The sequence below is a fragment of the Nesoenas mayeri genome, assembly GCF_963082525.1.
Source record: "Nesoenas mayeri genome assembly, chromosome: 14".
NCBI lineage: Eukaryota > Metazoa > Chordata > Aves > Columbiformes > Columbidae > Nesoenas > Nesoenas mayeri.
This window is the reverse complement of record NC_137556.1, coordinates 13,379,132-13,392,743: the sequence shown is the minus strand read 5'-3', so window position 1 is coordinate 13,392,743 and position 13,612 is coordinate 13,379,132.

The window sequence follows — 13,612 nt, the reverse complement described above, 5'->3', positions numbered from 1 at the left end:
AGGCAAAGGTGTCACAGCTTCCAGGATTTTGCTCCTTCACTGCAGCTAAACGTCCTTTTCTATAGCAATGCTTTCCTATTAAAACATTCAATGGGCAGAACAGGTTGTTTTCCTTGTTACCTGTGTGTATCCAGGGTTTTTTCATCAGTTGAACCACTAGACCTTCTTCCAACTGAAATTTTCTAAAACTGTGTGTTAATTTGCCTTTGCTTTTCTCAAAATGTGCATATAAACATTTCAAAGCTGAAACATTTTAATCATAATTTTTGAAGTATATTAAAACCTTGTCATGGTTATGCCTTTATACCATCACTTTGAAATAATACCAGCTCCTCCAAAGAGGTGTTTCCTCCACAGAAGGATCTAAGATGATCAGTCCTACCTGCCAGATACTCTGGAAGTGTATGAGAGAGGTGTAGGACTCCAACCTTAGCAACCACTGTTGTATTTCACCACACAAACCACCATCTGCCAGATAAAAGTCTGAAAACTGAGAAAAAAAAAAAAAAGGAGCATAAGCACCAACTGCAATTAATGATGAGAACTGGAATGTCATTTCAATCAACAAATTCAGGGGTTTGCTTTTTCTAAACTCAAGAAATTTTTGTGAACAGTAAGTATTAAAGAAAAAAAAATTCAAGCTATTTTAATTAATATTTCTTTAGAAATGGTTTCTTTCAGTAGCTCTGCAATTACTGTCTGGGTTCTTGTATATATTCCATCACTGCCTCCTGCAGCATAATTCATCTTTGTCCCTGCAAAATTATGAATGAGTGTTTTGGTCTCCTTGCTCTGTCTTTGCCCTTCCCATTCTCCCCTGCTGGAATCCTCATACTGTTTAGCACTTGAAGTTCAAACCCATCTTATTGTTATAAGGAATATTATTAAGAGCTTTGACTGGGATTCCTACTTTACATTTCTCAGTTCGATTAATAGAAAATAATCACTCTCACATTTTCCCTCTCTTGTGATTTGGTTAATTAACTGGTAGAAGCAGCACAAATAATTTCTACACCAGTATACTTATTGTTTTAAAAATTATGTGAAAATTAGTCCCTTACTAGATGATTAGGCTTTTAGATCTGCTAATGAACAACAATAGTCTGCCATTGCCATCTTTTAATTTACTTTTAATCACCAGCTAAGTAACAAAGAAGTGTCTTTTAAAATAATTAAGACTACATATCAGGTCTCTGTAGGATGTCAACAATAAAGGGGTTAATGATGCATCCAGTCATCATGGAAGCAATCAAAAAAACTCTTGCTTTAAACAATCCAGAACAACTCTCACTTTCTAAATGCATCTGCGTCAGAAAATTCCCACAGCTTTACAACATTTTTTCATTCTGCAGAGATCACATACACCCCCCCCCAACAGAAATCACCTACGTAACACAGGAGATATTTGAAACTGAAATATCTGGGAAGAGCAGCCACTTCCCTCTGACTACACAGAGGTCTCTCAGCATCATGGTATGACCTCAACTGCGACAACACGTCACGATAGGAGATGCTTAACCAAATATAGCACTTGGAGACATATAATGTATTTTTTCTCTCACCATATTAACATGTTCCTGAACTTATCTACTTCAGATATTTAAAATGAAATGTGGAAGAACTGAAAATTAGGTTCCAAAATCTTTATTCCAGGAGGGTTTTCTAAAGTCTCTATCACACGTAAGAACAAACCTATATTGGGGTGCAAAACGGTCATAATTCTGCTTTGAATGTATTAACTTTTTAGTCACAGTTTTCTGGATGCATGTGATGTCTCTGTTTTCTGCCATAAAACTAACCCACCATAACTCTAGGGCAGGATGCTCTGTTTTTTCAGGCAATGAAAGGCTTGTGTGTGTGTGTATGTGTGCCCATCTCCTTTGACCCAGCTGTGGACAAAGGGAGACTATATGCAGATGTCATGTTCTTTTGTAGAAAAAATAAATTCAAAATACTCCACATAAATGTAAATGCTGTTACAGTGTGAGAGACTAACACATATTCAGAGGTTCTGGAAGGGAAAGGCAGGTACTGCACTCAAAATTACCAAAACATCTGTAGTATTTAGAGTAGTATCCCACTGAACAGTAAATGCAGCAGAAAGTTTGCTTTCATTCTTGACATAGAAACTAAATTGTCCCAAAAATTCTCTATTATGAAGCATCCAAAACATGTATTGGCACTCTGGAGAGCTGATAGAGTCTAACGCATGTACTCCCTTCTGAAAACTGTCTTTTCAAGCAGCACAGGTCTTGGCCCATGGGAGTCTGGTGTGCAGGGCACTGGCAGGAGACTGGTAGAAGGCCATCTGTGCTCTGGTTGAAAAGACTATGTATATATATATTTATATATAATTGCTCTCTTCACAGCTACTATTTTCACTTGTAGAATAGCATGTGAAAATAATGTAAAAATGAGAGCTGGCAATGGCCAAATAAGTAACTTCACCCAGCTCCCTCTCAGTATAAGATGGTTCTCACACCCTCTCCTTCCTTTCTTCCATCCTGAGTTTTGCTCACTGTATGCAAAGTATTAAATCTTCACGGTAACAGATACTCATGACTGTCTATGTTTGTACTATGTCTAAAAATACAGGCTGAAAACCACATAGGTTCTCCAGGAACTCTAGTTACAGTAACAAATACAATAATCACATGGACCAGGCCAGTTGAAACTAGTTGTGCAGACCCCAAACGCTGTGGCAGCTTGTTCCCTACTGCAATACTCATCTGAATTTTACGTTCACGGGGCACGCTGTTTTCTCAGTTTCATGCCATTCACTCTAATTAACACTCTTTTAACCATTTTTAGTAATCTTCTACCTTGTTTTGTTGTTCCATTCTCTGAAGACTGTTAAATAGCCCATGCACAATGCCGAAGCTAAAGTGATGTTAATTTTTACACATCTATTTGCAGAGCATCCCAAATGCAATCGGCAGCAAGTAGGACAAAAAGCTTTACTTATTTGTGTTTTGAGTCTCCATGTATCCGAACAAACATTAGAGTCATTCATCAGCCCCATTGCTTTATAAAATCCTTGCCCACTGTCACCAGAAACTTTCAGTCCTCTAAAGAGTCTAGTATATCGGGTTATTCTGTTTTTTCTCCACCACAGTTTACCTTTTTCCTTTACTGATCACCATCACCATTATTCCCATTCTGTGAAGCCTAGCATGATCTTACTGTTATTGCCTTTTGACATTTCAACCATACAAAATATGACATCGTTTTTTCATGTGTCTTAGAACCTCTTAAGTTCTTGTTTAATAACTTCATTAATAAAAGAAGCCTCTTTAAAGGAAGCTGCTCAGCAATTCTAGAAAATCAAACTGCCTCTCAGGAGTTATAATAGACATTCAAGATCTTGATTTTAAGCATCACTTTTGAAAATCTTGACCCAGATGGTTCTTTTATAAACAACAATGGAGCATTATACTTATTTTTAAAACTTTTTAAAAAACACTGTGTGAAAAATCTAGAGTAAAACTGTATCTGATTTACACTCTGGCTTGCAGGATAAAACAGGTAATTAAAGCGGATTGCAATGCACATTTCACGTAAAGATAGCTATTATTTAAAATGTAATGAAATACTATGGGGTTTGTTTGGGTTTTTTTGCTGTATATATACTTTCAAAATACAAATATAGTTAGACTGGGAAGACAAAAAACAGATTAAAAACTTCTACACAAATCTGCGTTTAAGTGGTTGACCCTTCTCAACTCTGTATAACACATCTATTTTTTTCACAGAGTTCAACAAGTTAAAAATGTCAGCTTCACAATTACCTGCATTTTGTCACCTTGCAACACACAGGGTACAATTCTGACTATCCTATACTGGGATGTCTGAGGAATCTGTTCCTGTTTTTTAGTGGGTAGCATTATGGTTATGTCCCATTAACTTCACCCATGAGGACACTCCAGAGGCAGCCTGTGTCTCTGATGAAAAGCAACGTAAATTCAGAAGCACATTGTCCACCATATGCACAATGGTTATCAGCTTTGCATTCTCCTGGAACAAAATGGCTCATGTGTATTCAGGAGACTTCAAAAGTGTAGCCAAAGAGACTGAGACTCAGAGTGGTCCTTTCATGCCTTTGATGTACAAAGCAAATCAGCCTGAACTCATCAGAGACTACCGATGACAGGGGCTGGGCTAATCTTCGAATGATCAAAGCATTCAAAGTCAGTGACATTTGCAAGGAAATTAATGATTCCTCCATAAATGTTTTAACCATCCTATAAACAGGATAAATGTAGAAATCCTTAGATGGATGGTACCATTAAGTACAGCAAATGTTACTGAAAATAATCACAATGGTGGCTCATTTATTAAGAAACTGGTCCCCACATTCATTTACATTCCACTGAACAGATTGTATGAAAGCGAGTTTTTTTTCAATCTGGTTAACGTTCTCTGAAATGAGAAATTACACACTGAAAAGCAGTACTTTGTGTGTGTCATGTCACAGCATTACAAGGGATCATTATCCAATCTTTGAGACACAGAATTATTACAGATTTATCAATTGTTTCTACTGATGTAAAAGGTCTGATAATGGCACAACGTGCCTGACTAACAAGAACTACTATAATGAAGTTAAATGCTTTAACTTGTTTAATGATTCTGGTGGCAATTATTACCTATCTGGGACCAGAGAAGAAATTGTAAAATATGCTGTTATCTTTGATACAATTGGAGGTTAAAGGGTGAAACCATAAATTCAAGGTTGGCATTTGCTTTTTAGAAAAGATTTGTTAACGTTGTTAAATATGCTGAAGTCATATTCATACTGCCAGAAGATAAAGCAAGCAATCACGTTTTTTCAGCAGAGTGCCTATCCCTCCTTTTTTACTGAGTTGCTTTATTTAATAACAATGATGTAGTGTGTGAATTATTAGGTTCACTAAGTAGTTTTAAGAGTATTTCACCTTTTACTCTGTAGCTTCAAGAAATTCTCATATAAAAGAATAACATAGGTGAACAATTGCTCTCATTTTAATTAAGCATGATTTTGATATGTGGTCAAAAGAATAGGAAAAGGAAAAATTGGAGAACGCTTTCCCCACGTCTAGCAAGTACGGGTGAGGTCTCTTTCTAACATGCATGTTAATACCCTAAGAGAATATGGACGGACACACTGTAATATCAGACTGCTTAGTCAGCAATCTGGTCTTCAGCCTGGCAAGCAGCCTTTATTTTCCCTGTTTTCAGTGTGTATGGGAGATAGATCAGTATTTATGTGGAACACACACATTTCAAAATCCCCCTATGTGCTGAGTTCATTTTGAGTGGAAGAAGTTGAGTCCGTTCCATCAATCCTTACTTATAATTCTGGAATTCAAAAACTGATTTAATTTAAGATCATATTAGGCATAACAGAACATAGTATTCTACTAAAGTGTTTAAAATTTTCACAACTGTTCAATACCAAAGAGTTCTGTAAGTAGGCCCTTCAAAAGTGAATAGATTTTCATGCCATATTTCTATTCTGTGAGTCTAACTACTGATGTAAAGACAAAATCCTTAGTGACTTTACTTGCACTCAAGCCCGCTGCTCTGGTCAGGCTGATGAGTTTTTGCCCCTGTGTGTTCTCTCTCTGAGTAACATGTTCCAGTGACTGACCATCCTCACGATGTCAAAACCTTTTCCTTTTCTTTCCAATCTGAACCTCTCCTATTTCAACCAGAGCCCACTGTTGCTTCACCTTCCACCATGCACCACTGTGGTCCTTTCCCTATGCTCAACTGCAGCATCAAATCTCTTTGAGAGCATCACTATCCTACTCCTTAGTATAAGGCAGGAGAAAACAAGGAGATTGAGGAACATAATCAGAACACAGTTGTGATACATAGGCAGGTTCCTTAAACTGTTACTCTCATAATACAGCATAGTCTTCCCACAACTTTAAAAGCACCTGGCAGAACTTCTCCTCCAAGGGATCCATGGCTCTCATCTTTCATGCCTCTGCTTTTCTTCAAAAGTTGATTAAAGAAAAAAATACTATTTCGAAATGTCATACTGACTACAACTGTACACATACATATGTTTGCAAGGCTCAGAACACTGAGAAATCTGATTGGTATTTAACAGAACTTTGAAGATCTTTGCTCAGCTTGGAACATCGTCTTGGTGCATTTGTGCTTCCTGAACATAGATGATATAGTTCCAGTTCAGAGAAAGAGTGCTTTGCTTCATTTTAAATTGCAATGAAAAGTACAGTTGCCCTGTTTTCATTGCACTCCAGAGATGAAAAATATTTTTTCCCAGTTTTTCTGGGAAAAAAATAACCGTAAACAAATGAAAAGGAGCAATAGAAGGGAAGTGCCTTAGCAATTTTATCTGTGAATTATGCTGGAGGTCTAATTGTAACGATTAGGATTAAGAAAAACAAACCCCGAATACTGAGAACACATGATTATTTTCATAGTTGGCAGCAATTCAGGAAGGCCAAGATAGCACTGTCAAATCTGGTCAGCTTTCTACCTTGCAGTATTACTCCTATGTTGTTTATTCACCACACTGAGGTGTAAAATTTGCAGCTACACGCACCCCACTAGACTTTTTTTTTTCTATAATTAAACCAATACAAATAACTATACTTCCATCAGTAAGAAAGACACAATCTGTTTTGCCAGTTAGGAGATGGGTTGCTATATCTGCACCAGAAAGAGAACCTGGGCATGAACCTGTTGCACTCCCACCACTCCCTTTTTCAGCTCCTGCCTCTTTGCTCTGTTTCTACATTTCAGTGATGTTTGCTGTCCTTTGCTGAATTTGCTTTTATTTAACTCTGCTTTTCTGCAGTCACGAGCTTCCTTTCCCTTGTTTATGGAAATATGTGACATACGTCTATAATACTATTCTGTTCAGTGTGACTCATACATTTCAACATTGTAATTTACCAAAGAAAACAGCAGTTTTAAATTTACAAAAAAAAAACCAAACCAAAACAAAACATTTGATGTTAAGTTTGGTATATGAATGAGACAGGTGCGATTCACAGCTCTTGTGAGTCTCACCCAGGTGATCTTGCCAGATAGAAATCTGCACGAACCAGGGAGCACAGGCATGTGCGCAGTTGTGGGGTTTCTGCTCTTCTTGTTTAGTTTTGCAATTGGAACACAAAGAAAATGAAACTTAAGCTACATTGGTTGCAGTAAACTAATATACAAGTGTTTCTGTATTTGTTTGCTACGTATGTAATTTACACAATTTTGGTTACTTGTGTGTGACACTAAATTGGAAAAAAAAGGAATATGAAGTATAACTCAATAGACTAAATTACCAATTGCAATATTTTCTATAATCAACAATCCAAGAAATTATTTGTTGAAGAAATATGTGTATATATATATATATATATATATTTGAGGATTTTGCAACCAGTCACAGTTGGAAGCACGAACAGAAAACAAAGTGAATGGGAATTAAATTATTTGCGGAAATTAATCATTCAGCAGTCACCTTACTCTTTTCTTCCCTTTAAATCTTAAATACAGTTGATATTATCCTAGAAATCAAATTAATGTTATAGCCATTCAGCAAAAAATCTCGCTGACAACAAAAACATTCACCTTTTTGCGGCTTCATGAAAGAGTAAAGGTCTCTCCTGTTCTCATGTCAAGGTCTGCATGAAGATAAAAATTAATTCTGTTTGTGTGTAGTTGGGAAGTTATAATTCAGACTTTTTTATAGCACTTGCTTATCATAATGAAAGAGAAAATAATTCTGATTTTTTTCTCCGTAGGTTTTCTTAACGGCAATGTTTCAAGAAGAAAATTAGTGATCAATGACTTTCCAAGTGCCGCTCACAGAGTCTTCATGTGTGCTCACCAAATGAAAACAGTTCTGACTTCACAGGTATGTGGTGGTTATGCTTGGGTCACAGAAACACTGGAATTCAAACCACTGTTTTGTATAATCTGCTCCGTTACAGACATCCCAGGACCAGCTCTTCTAACCTTAGCAGGGCTCTGGGCTTGTCATGAGAAATGCAGAATGAACCTGTTGTGGTACCTGCTATAGAGGATCCCCAGACAGCAACCCCCCTTCCCATGAGATCAGAATTAAAGCTGGGGCAGGGTCTGTGTTTTCTGATAAACAAGCAAAATTTTAGGTGAACCAGAGCTGTTTATGAATTTTTATTTCTCATAACAGAAAAAGGAACAGCACATAAAAATATCTGGAAACAATATTTGCATGTTTAAATATGTAGTTACTATTAAATGATCTCCTAAATTTTTTGCAAGCTGTTTTCTTAAGCAAACAAAAATATGATTTATATCACTGCCTTTCCCATTGCCCAGTTCTGCTTCAGAACCGAAAAAAATCTATAAGCATGTTTAAGGTGTAAGATGTTGCTCTCTGTTATTCAAACTGACACGTTATTCTATAGTATGCTCCTTTTTTATAACATTAAGGGCTTAATCAGGAAAATCCAACTCTATTCAGAAATTAGGGGCTTCTAATAATTTCTCTTGATTTCTTTTAAATGTCATTCCTGTATGAAACATCCCTATTCACTGACAAGTCATTGAGACTGCTTATCAGATAAGGGAAATAGAGACTTTCAAGCTGGCTGCTCCTTTCACAAAGGAGATTGTCATATGTCTTATTTTTATTAAAAGTTCTTTGATGTTTATGCTTGGGGGAAATTCTTCTTTGTGGAGGACTTAGTTTGTTCCTGATTTAAAAATCCGTTACTGACTATTCAGTATTTTCCATATATTCCACTTTGTTTAAACTCTCCAGAAAGAAGCCTGGGATGTTACCTTTATTTTGTCAGCATGGTAGGAAATCTTTTTAATGTTGAAATTGAACTATGACTTGCCCTGTTACTGAAGATGTGTATTTGCAGCTCTGAAAGAAGGATCACGTTATCAGTGACTTCCCTTGGTTTTGAAGACTTTACAAAGAAAGGTTTCTGTTATTTTCCTAACAAATAAGGTCATGTGAGTAGCCTTTACAAGTGTTTTTATCTTAGGCACACAAAAGTCAATGTTGAAGTGACTTACAGCAAAATTATCAGATATTTACATGTTAAAGATGTTTCTGGGCTTGTACAGAGTTTTTGTAATTTGTGATCTATGATACCTCCCACTGAACATCCTACTACTCATTTCTCTTTATTTTTAGAAAATCTGTCTCTTCATCCCATTTTCAAGGGCTTTTATCTCACAGGAGCCTAAAGGCATGATTACAGTACTCAGTGGAACTCCACTTTGGGGACTTGTAACACAGCAAATACAACCTAGTAAATTCAACAAAATTTGTATTGGTGTGTGCTGTGTTGACCAATGTTTTTTGGTTCTAACGTTCTGTTGCAGAGTCAGCCTAAGTGACTGTACCAACTAGTGACTCATGTTTGGTGTTTTGAGTCTATATAACTGGTACTGGTTTTTATGATGTCACTCTAGGTTTTAAAAATAATTGAGAGAGAGAAATCTCAAATGTGATGAATGTATGACTGTTCTGAAAGTAAATTAACTGCTTAAGAAGATATTTAAAAGAGCTTGGGTTCTGAGTCACTTTGAAAATATGGCTTCAAACGTCAGAAGTGATACAAGATATATAGACCTAAAGAATTTTCTTTATCTCAGTTTTGTGGAGAAACACAAAACAAGGTCTGAAATATTCAGGGCCCATATCAGAGAGAACAGTGAATAATTTTACATGATCTTCCTTTTAGCATTTACCAGCTCACAGATTTGAATTTAGAGAGTTTGGAGTTCTAGGATCTTGATATTAGTCATGAATGCCAGCTCTAACACTGACACATACCAAGTCATTCCATCTGTTTATGTATCAGATCCTATCCTGTAGAATGAGAAAGTACTTCCTCTGCATCGTAAAAAATTTGGAAGACAATTTAGTAATCAGTGTGATGTTCCCAGTGTATACGGAAACAGATAAGCACGTAGTACATTATAACTTGATTTTTATCCCTCACTCTGCTCCATTGTTTTATTTGTCCCCCTAAGTTTGTTTTTGTCCACACTGTTCCTTCCTCTTTTTCATTAACCTATATTTTTCCTCCCATATACTCTTTCCTATGGACCTTCACATGCACATCAGAGTAAGGATATACTTACCAGACAAATCTAGATGAAGTCCCATCATTCCTTCCCACCTCATTCCTCCCCTTGCCTGTATTATGTATTTCACATACACTTTGGTATCAAACAACGAGATAGCAGGTGCTGCACAGGGACTTCAGTGCTTACTCTGAACTCAAACCATTCAGTCATGACCTGGGCCCGCCAGTACAGCTGCTGATGATTTGCTACCGGTGCCACTGCTATGCAGTGCTATGCTGCTTCTGGGATCTATGATTCAATCAGTAATGGAAGAAAAGCAAAGCAGAAGCATCCACAGGCTTTGAAACACTCATAGCTCCTGTTGCTGCCAGTCAGCAGGAGGGGGTTCTGCCATCCCTGTGGTGCACAGCGAGAGAGATCCACCTAGTGACTGATTCACCTACAGCACCACTCGTGCGCTATCGGAACTTCATGCAGCACAATCTGTGCTTATAAACATGCCAGAGAGAAGCATGATTCCCTTTGTATTCAAATAAAGAATCCCTTATACATACCACATCCTCTTTATTTTGATTCTCCCACTAGCCATTATGTTGTGATCCTGGTTATAAACATATGGGACGTTTGATATGTGCCCCTTAGCTGATTGTGACAGTTAGCTGAAGACCTGACCCAGATCTCTCCTCTAGTAGCATATGAACATTTTTCACATTTTTTCCAGTTTGTAATAGGACAAAGTGATGCTCCCAGCCCCACTCCTTGATGCCCTATATGAATGGATTTATTACAAACACGAGGCAAATCATGAGCACAGAAAGAAAAGCACATCTTGTCATCCTACATGAGGAGAGCACCCATCCTTCATTTCAGCTCATCTCTACACTAAATGACCAAATGAAACAATAAACACAGAAGAAGTTCACACACATGGAACCTTGCTAGCCACTGATAGCTGACTTGAAAAACACAGGCTCATGTAAGTTGGCTCTGCTGAAGCCTCCCAGGACAACCACAGCGATCAATGCTCCTAGCCCACGGATGGAGGTTACAACACCTTATGCAGGTGCTGATGCTGGCACCTCAAGTGCGTAATTTAGAGCACAGACCCTAAGTGACATTGGACTATGAACCTCAGCATCTGAGGGACACATGCTCCGTTTTGTCATCAAGATATGCAGGCGATGACCTCTGCAAAGATCAGATGGGCCAGTGGCAGGGAAAGCTCGACTGCTGCTGTTTCAAGCAAGATTTGGCAGACTCATTTGCTGCAGTCCAAAGAATCACTCAAATAGAATGATCCAGGTCATGAGTGACAGGTAGAAAAATTCTGCTTAAGAAAAGAAAACTATTTAGCTCATTTTTTTAAAAACTAAATTCCAGGAATTTGCCCTCACTTAATGCAAACATTTGCTGCATCATATTCTGAATATTTTTTTTTCTTTTGATGGCTTCATCTTACACAAAATATTTTGTAGTGAAATTAAGGTACATATCACCAGCTTCTATAGATTTATTTGATCTTTGCTATTCCATTGCAAACTTCACTAAAGATGAAAATAAAAGCCAGGTTTTATAACTGACTTGCTGCTGCCTAATTATATGGAAACATGGCTTTTTTGATAATAATTATATGTTAGCAGCTTGATTTACTAATCAGATTCTGTATCGAGGGATGGGATGTGTGTGCACATATGCACATGTAGATTTGTTCCAAAATTTGCATTTTATCTAAGTTACCATTGATTAGTAACTAATTTTTCAACAGTACTTGTAGAGAATAATTTGGCTGAATCATTAAATACAACATGGTACCTTTCAAGCAGAAATCTACAGTTCTGTCTAGAAAACAAGATAATACCACTATTACATACTACACTGAAAACTAACAATATCAATGGAATGAGTTATTTATTCCCCTGAAAAATAAGTCCAGAGAACAGAAATAATAAAACTATGCAACTGACTAATCATGCAAACAATACTGAATAATCAAAATAATTTTCAAAATGCAGACTGAAAACCATTTGTTTAACAAGTTGTTTAGCCAGTCCATCCAAACTCAGAGTCACTGCCAAAAGACTCTGGATCTGTAACAAATATAATTTACAGCAAATGTTCACACTGCTATGCTCAGAAAAATGAATAGTTTTATTTCTATGCACCACTTTGAGTCCAGATCTATCTTAGTACTGAACAGAATTTGCCCTTACAACCAGTAAAGTATGGGCGTGCTTGTTTCCAGGCAAATACACGTCATTCTGTGCACCTGACCGTTTTACCGCTGAAGGCCATGAGTACCAAGGGCCAGTCTGAACTGCCCATTCATACAGACACAAGTTTGCACACTACCAGGATGAAAAGGCTTAAATCTGCAGTTTTTGTGCTATCACAGTCATGGTGCACTTCATGAATGGGTGGAGAAACTCAGCCTCCTGTGAGCACAGTGCAGCTTTCTCCTCAGCCACCTTAGTCATTCCAGGCAGAACTTGCTAGTTTGGTATGAACCCACCTTGAAGAAAATTCCCTAGGTTTTTAGCTAGACCATTGCCATACTGTTTTGTTTTACTCTACTGACCTCTTCTGAAACGCGGCTGAATTTGTTTTGTGTGACATCTGCACAGTTCGTCCTACTAAATGAAAGACTAAGATGTGACTTATTTCCCCAAAGACTGACTGGATTCAGCCAGCAGGAACAAACGGCCGTCATTTCTGATTGGCCACGTTTCCAAATCATGTCCCAGAGGTACCTGCTTTGTGTTTTCTATGTGCCATTCATTTCTTTTAAGCTGACATTTTCATTTAGTTATCTCTGATCAGCTAGGACAGGCCAAGAGATCTCTTTCGGTTCAAGCCAGCTGCACCTGCGTCTGATGTGTCCCTCTCCTAGAGAGCAACCATACAGGTGAAGCCCCTACTTACTCCCAAGTCAATCTATACAGCAAAGAAATTATAGAGCTGATGTCAAGTAACAAGAAATGGGGAAAAATGCTCCTAGTAAGGACAGGTGAACTAACGTGCACTATATAATTTCTATTTTCTACAGAAAGTATCCTGGCTTTTAGGCTTGTTACTCACCAGCTTTTTTTTCTGACTAATTGTTTGAAAAAAACTAAGGAACCAAAAACCACTGAGGAAATATAGGCATTAAGAGGAAATTGAGACAAAGAGAAGAATGACCTTCTTCCACATTTTACAGTGCCTGTGCCAGGAACAGAATTATTTGAGCTTCAAAATCCAGCTGTAAAAGTTAGGAGATCTAAAATTGCCTTGGGTCTGGAGGGGACATACATAATTTGAAAATTGTCCCAGTGATCAAAGATGAGGTTGTCGTGAGTCGTTCTAGCAGACGAGCTTTTCTTCTTCACTTTTGAAGACTGACAAAGCTACTGGCAACCTTGAGGAAGATTTGCATGCCTCTGCAGTTATCTGCAAAAAAATGCAGTACAAAGGGGACACAGAATCTATCGTGGTATTTTGGAATCAGTATTACACTCATATTTCAGCTGAATAGAAAAATGAGAGTTTATGACAGATGGTAGTGGAGAATTGGCAGGAACAATTAAGAGCT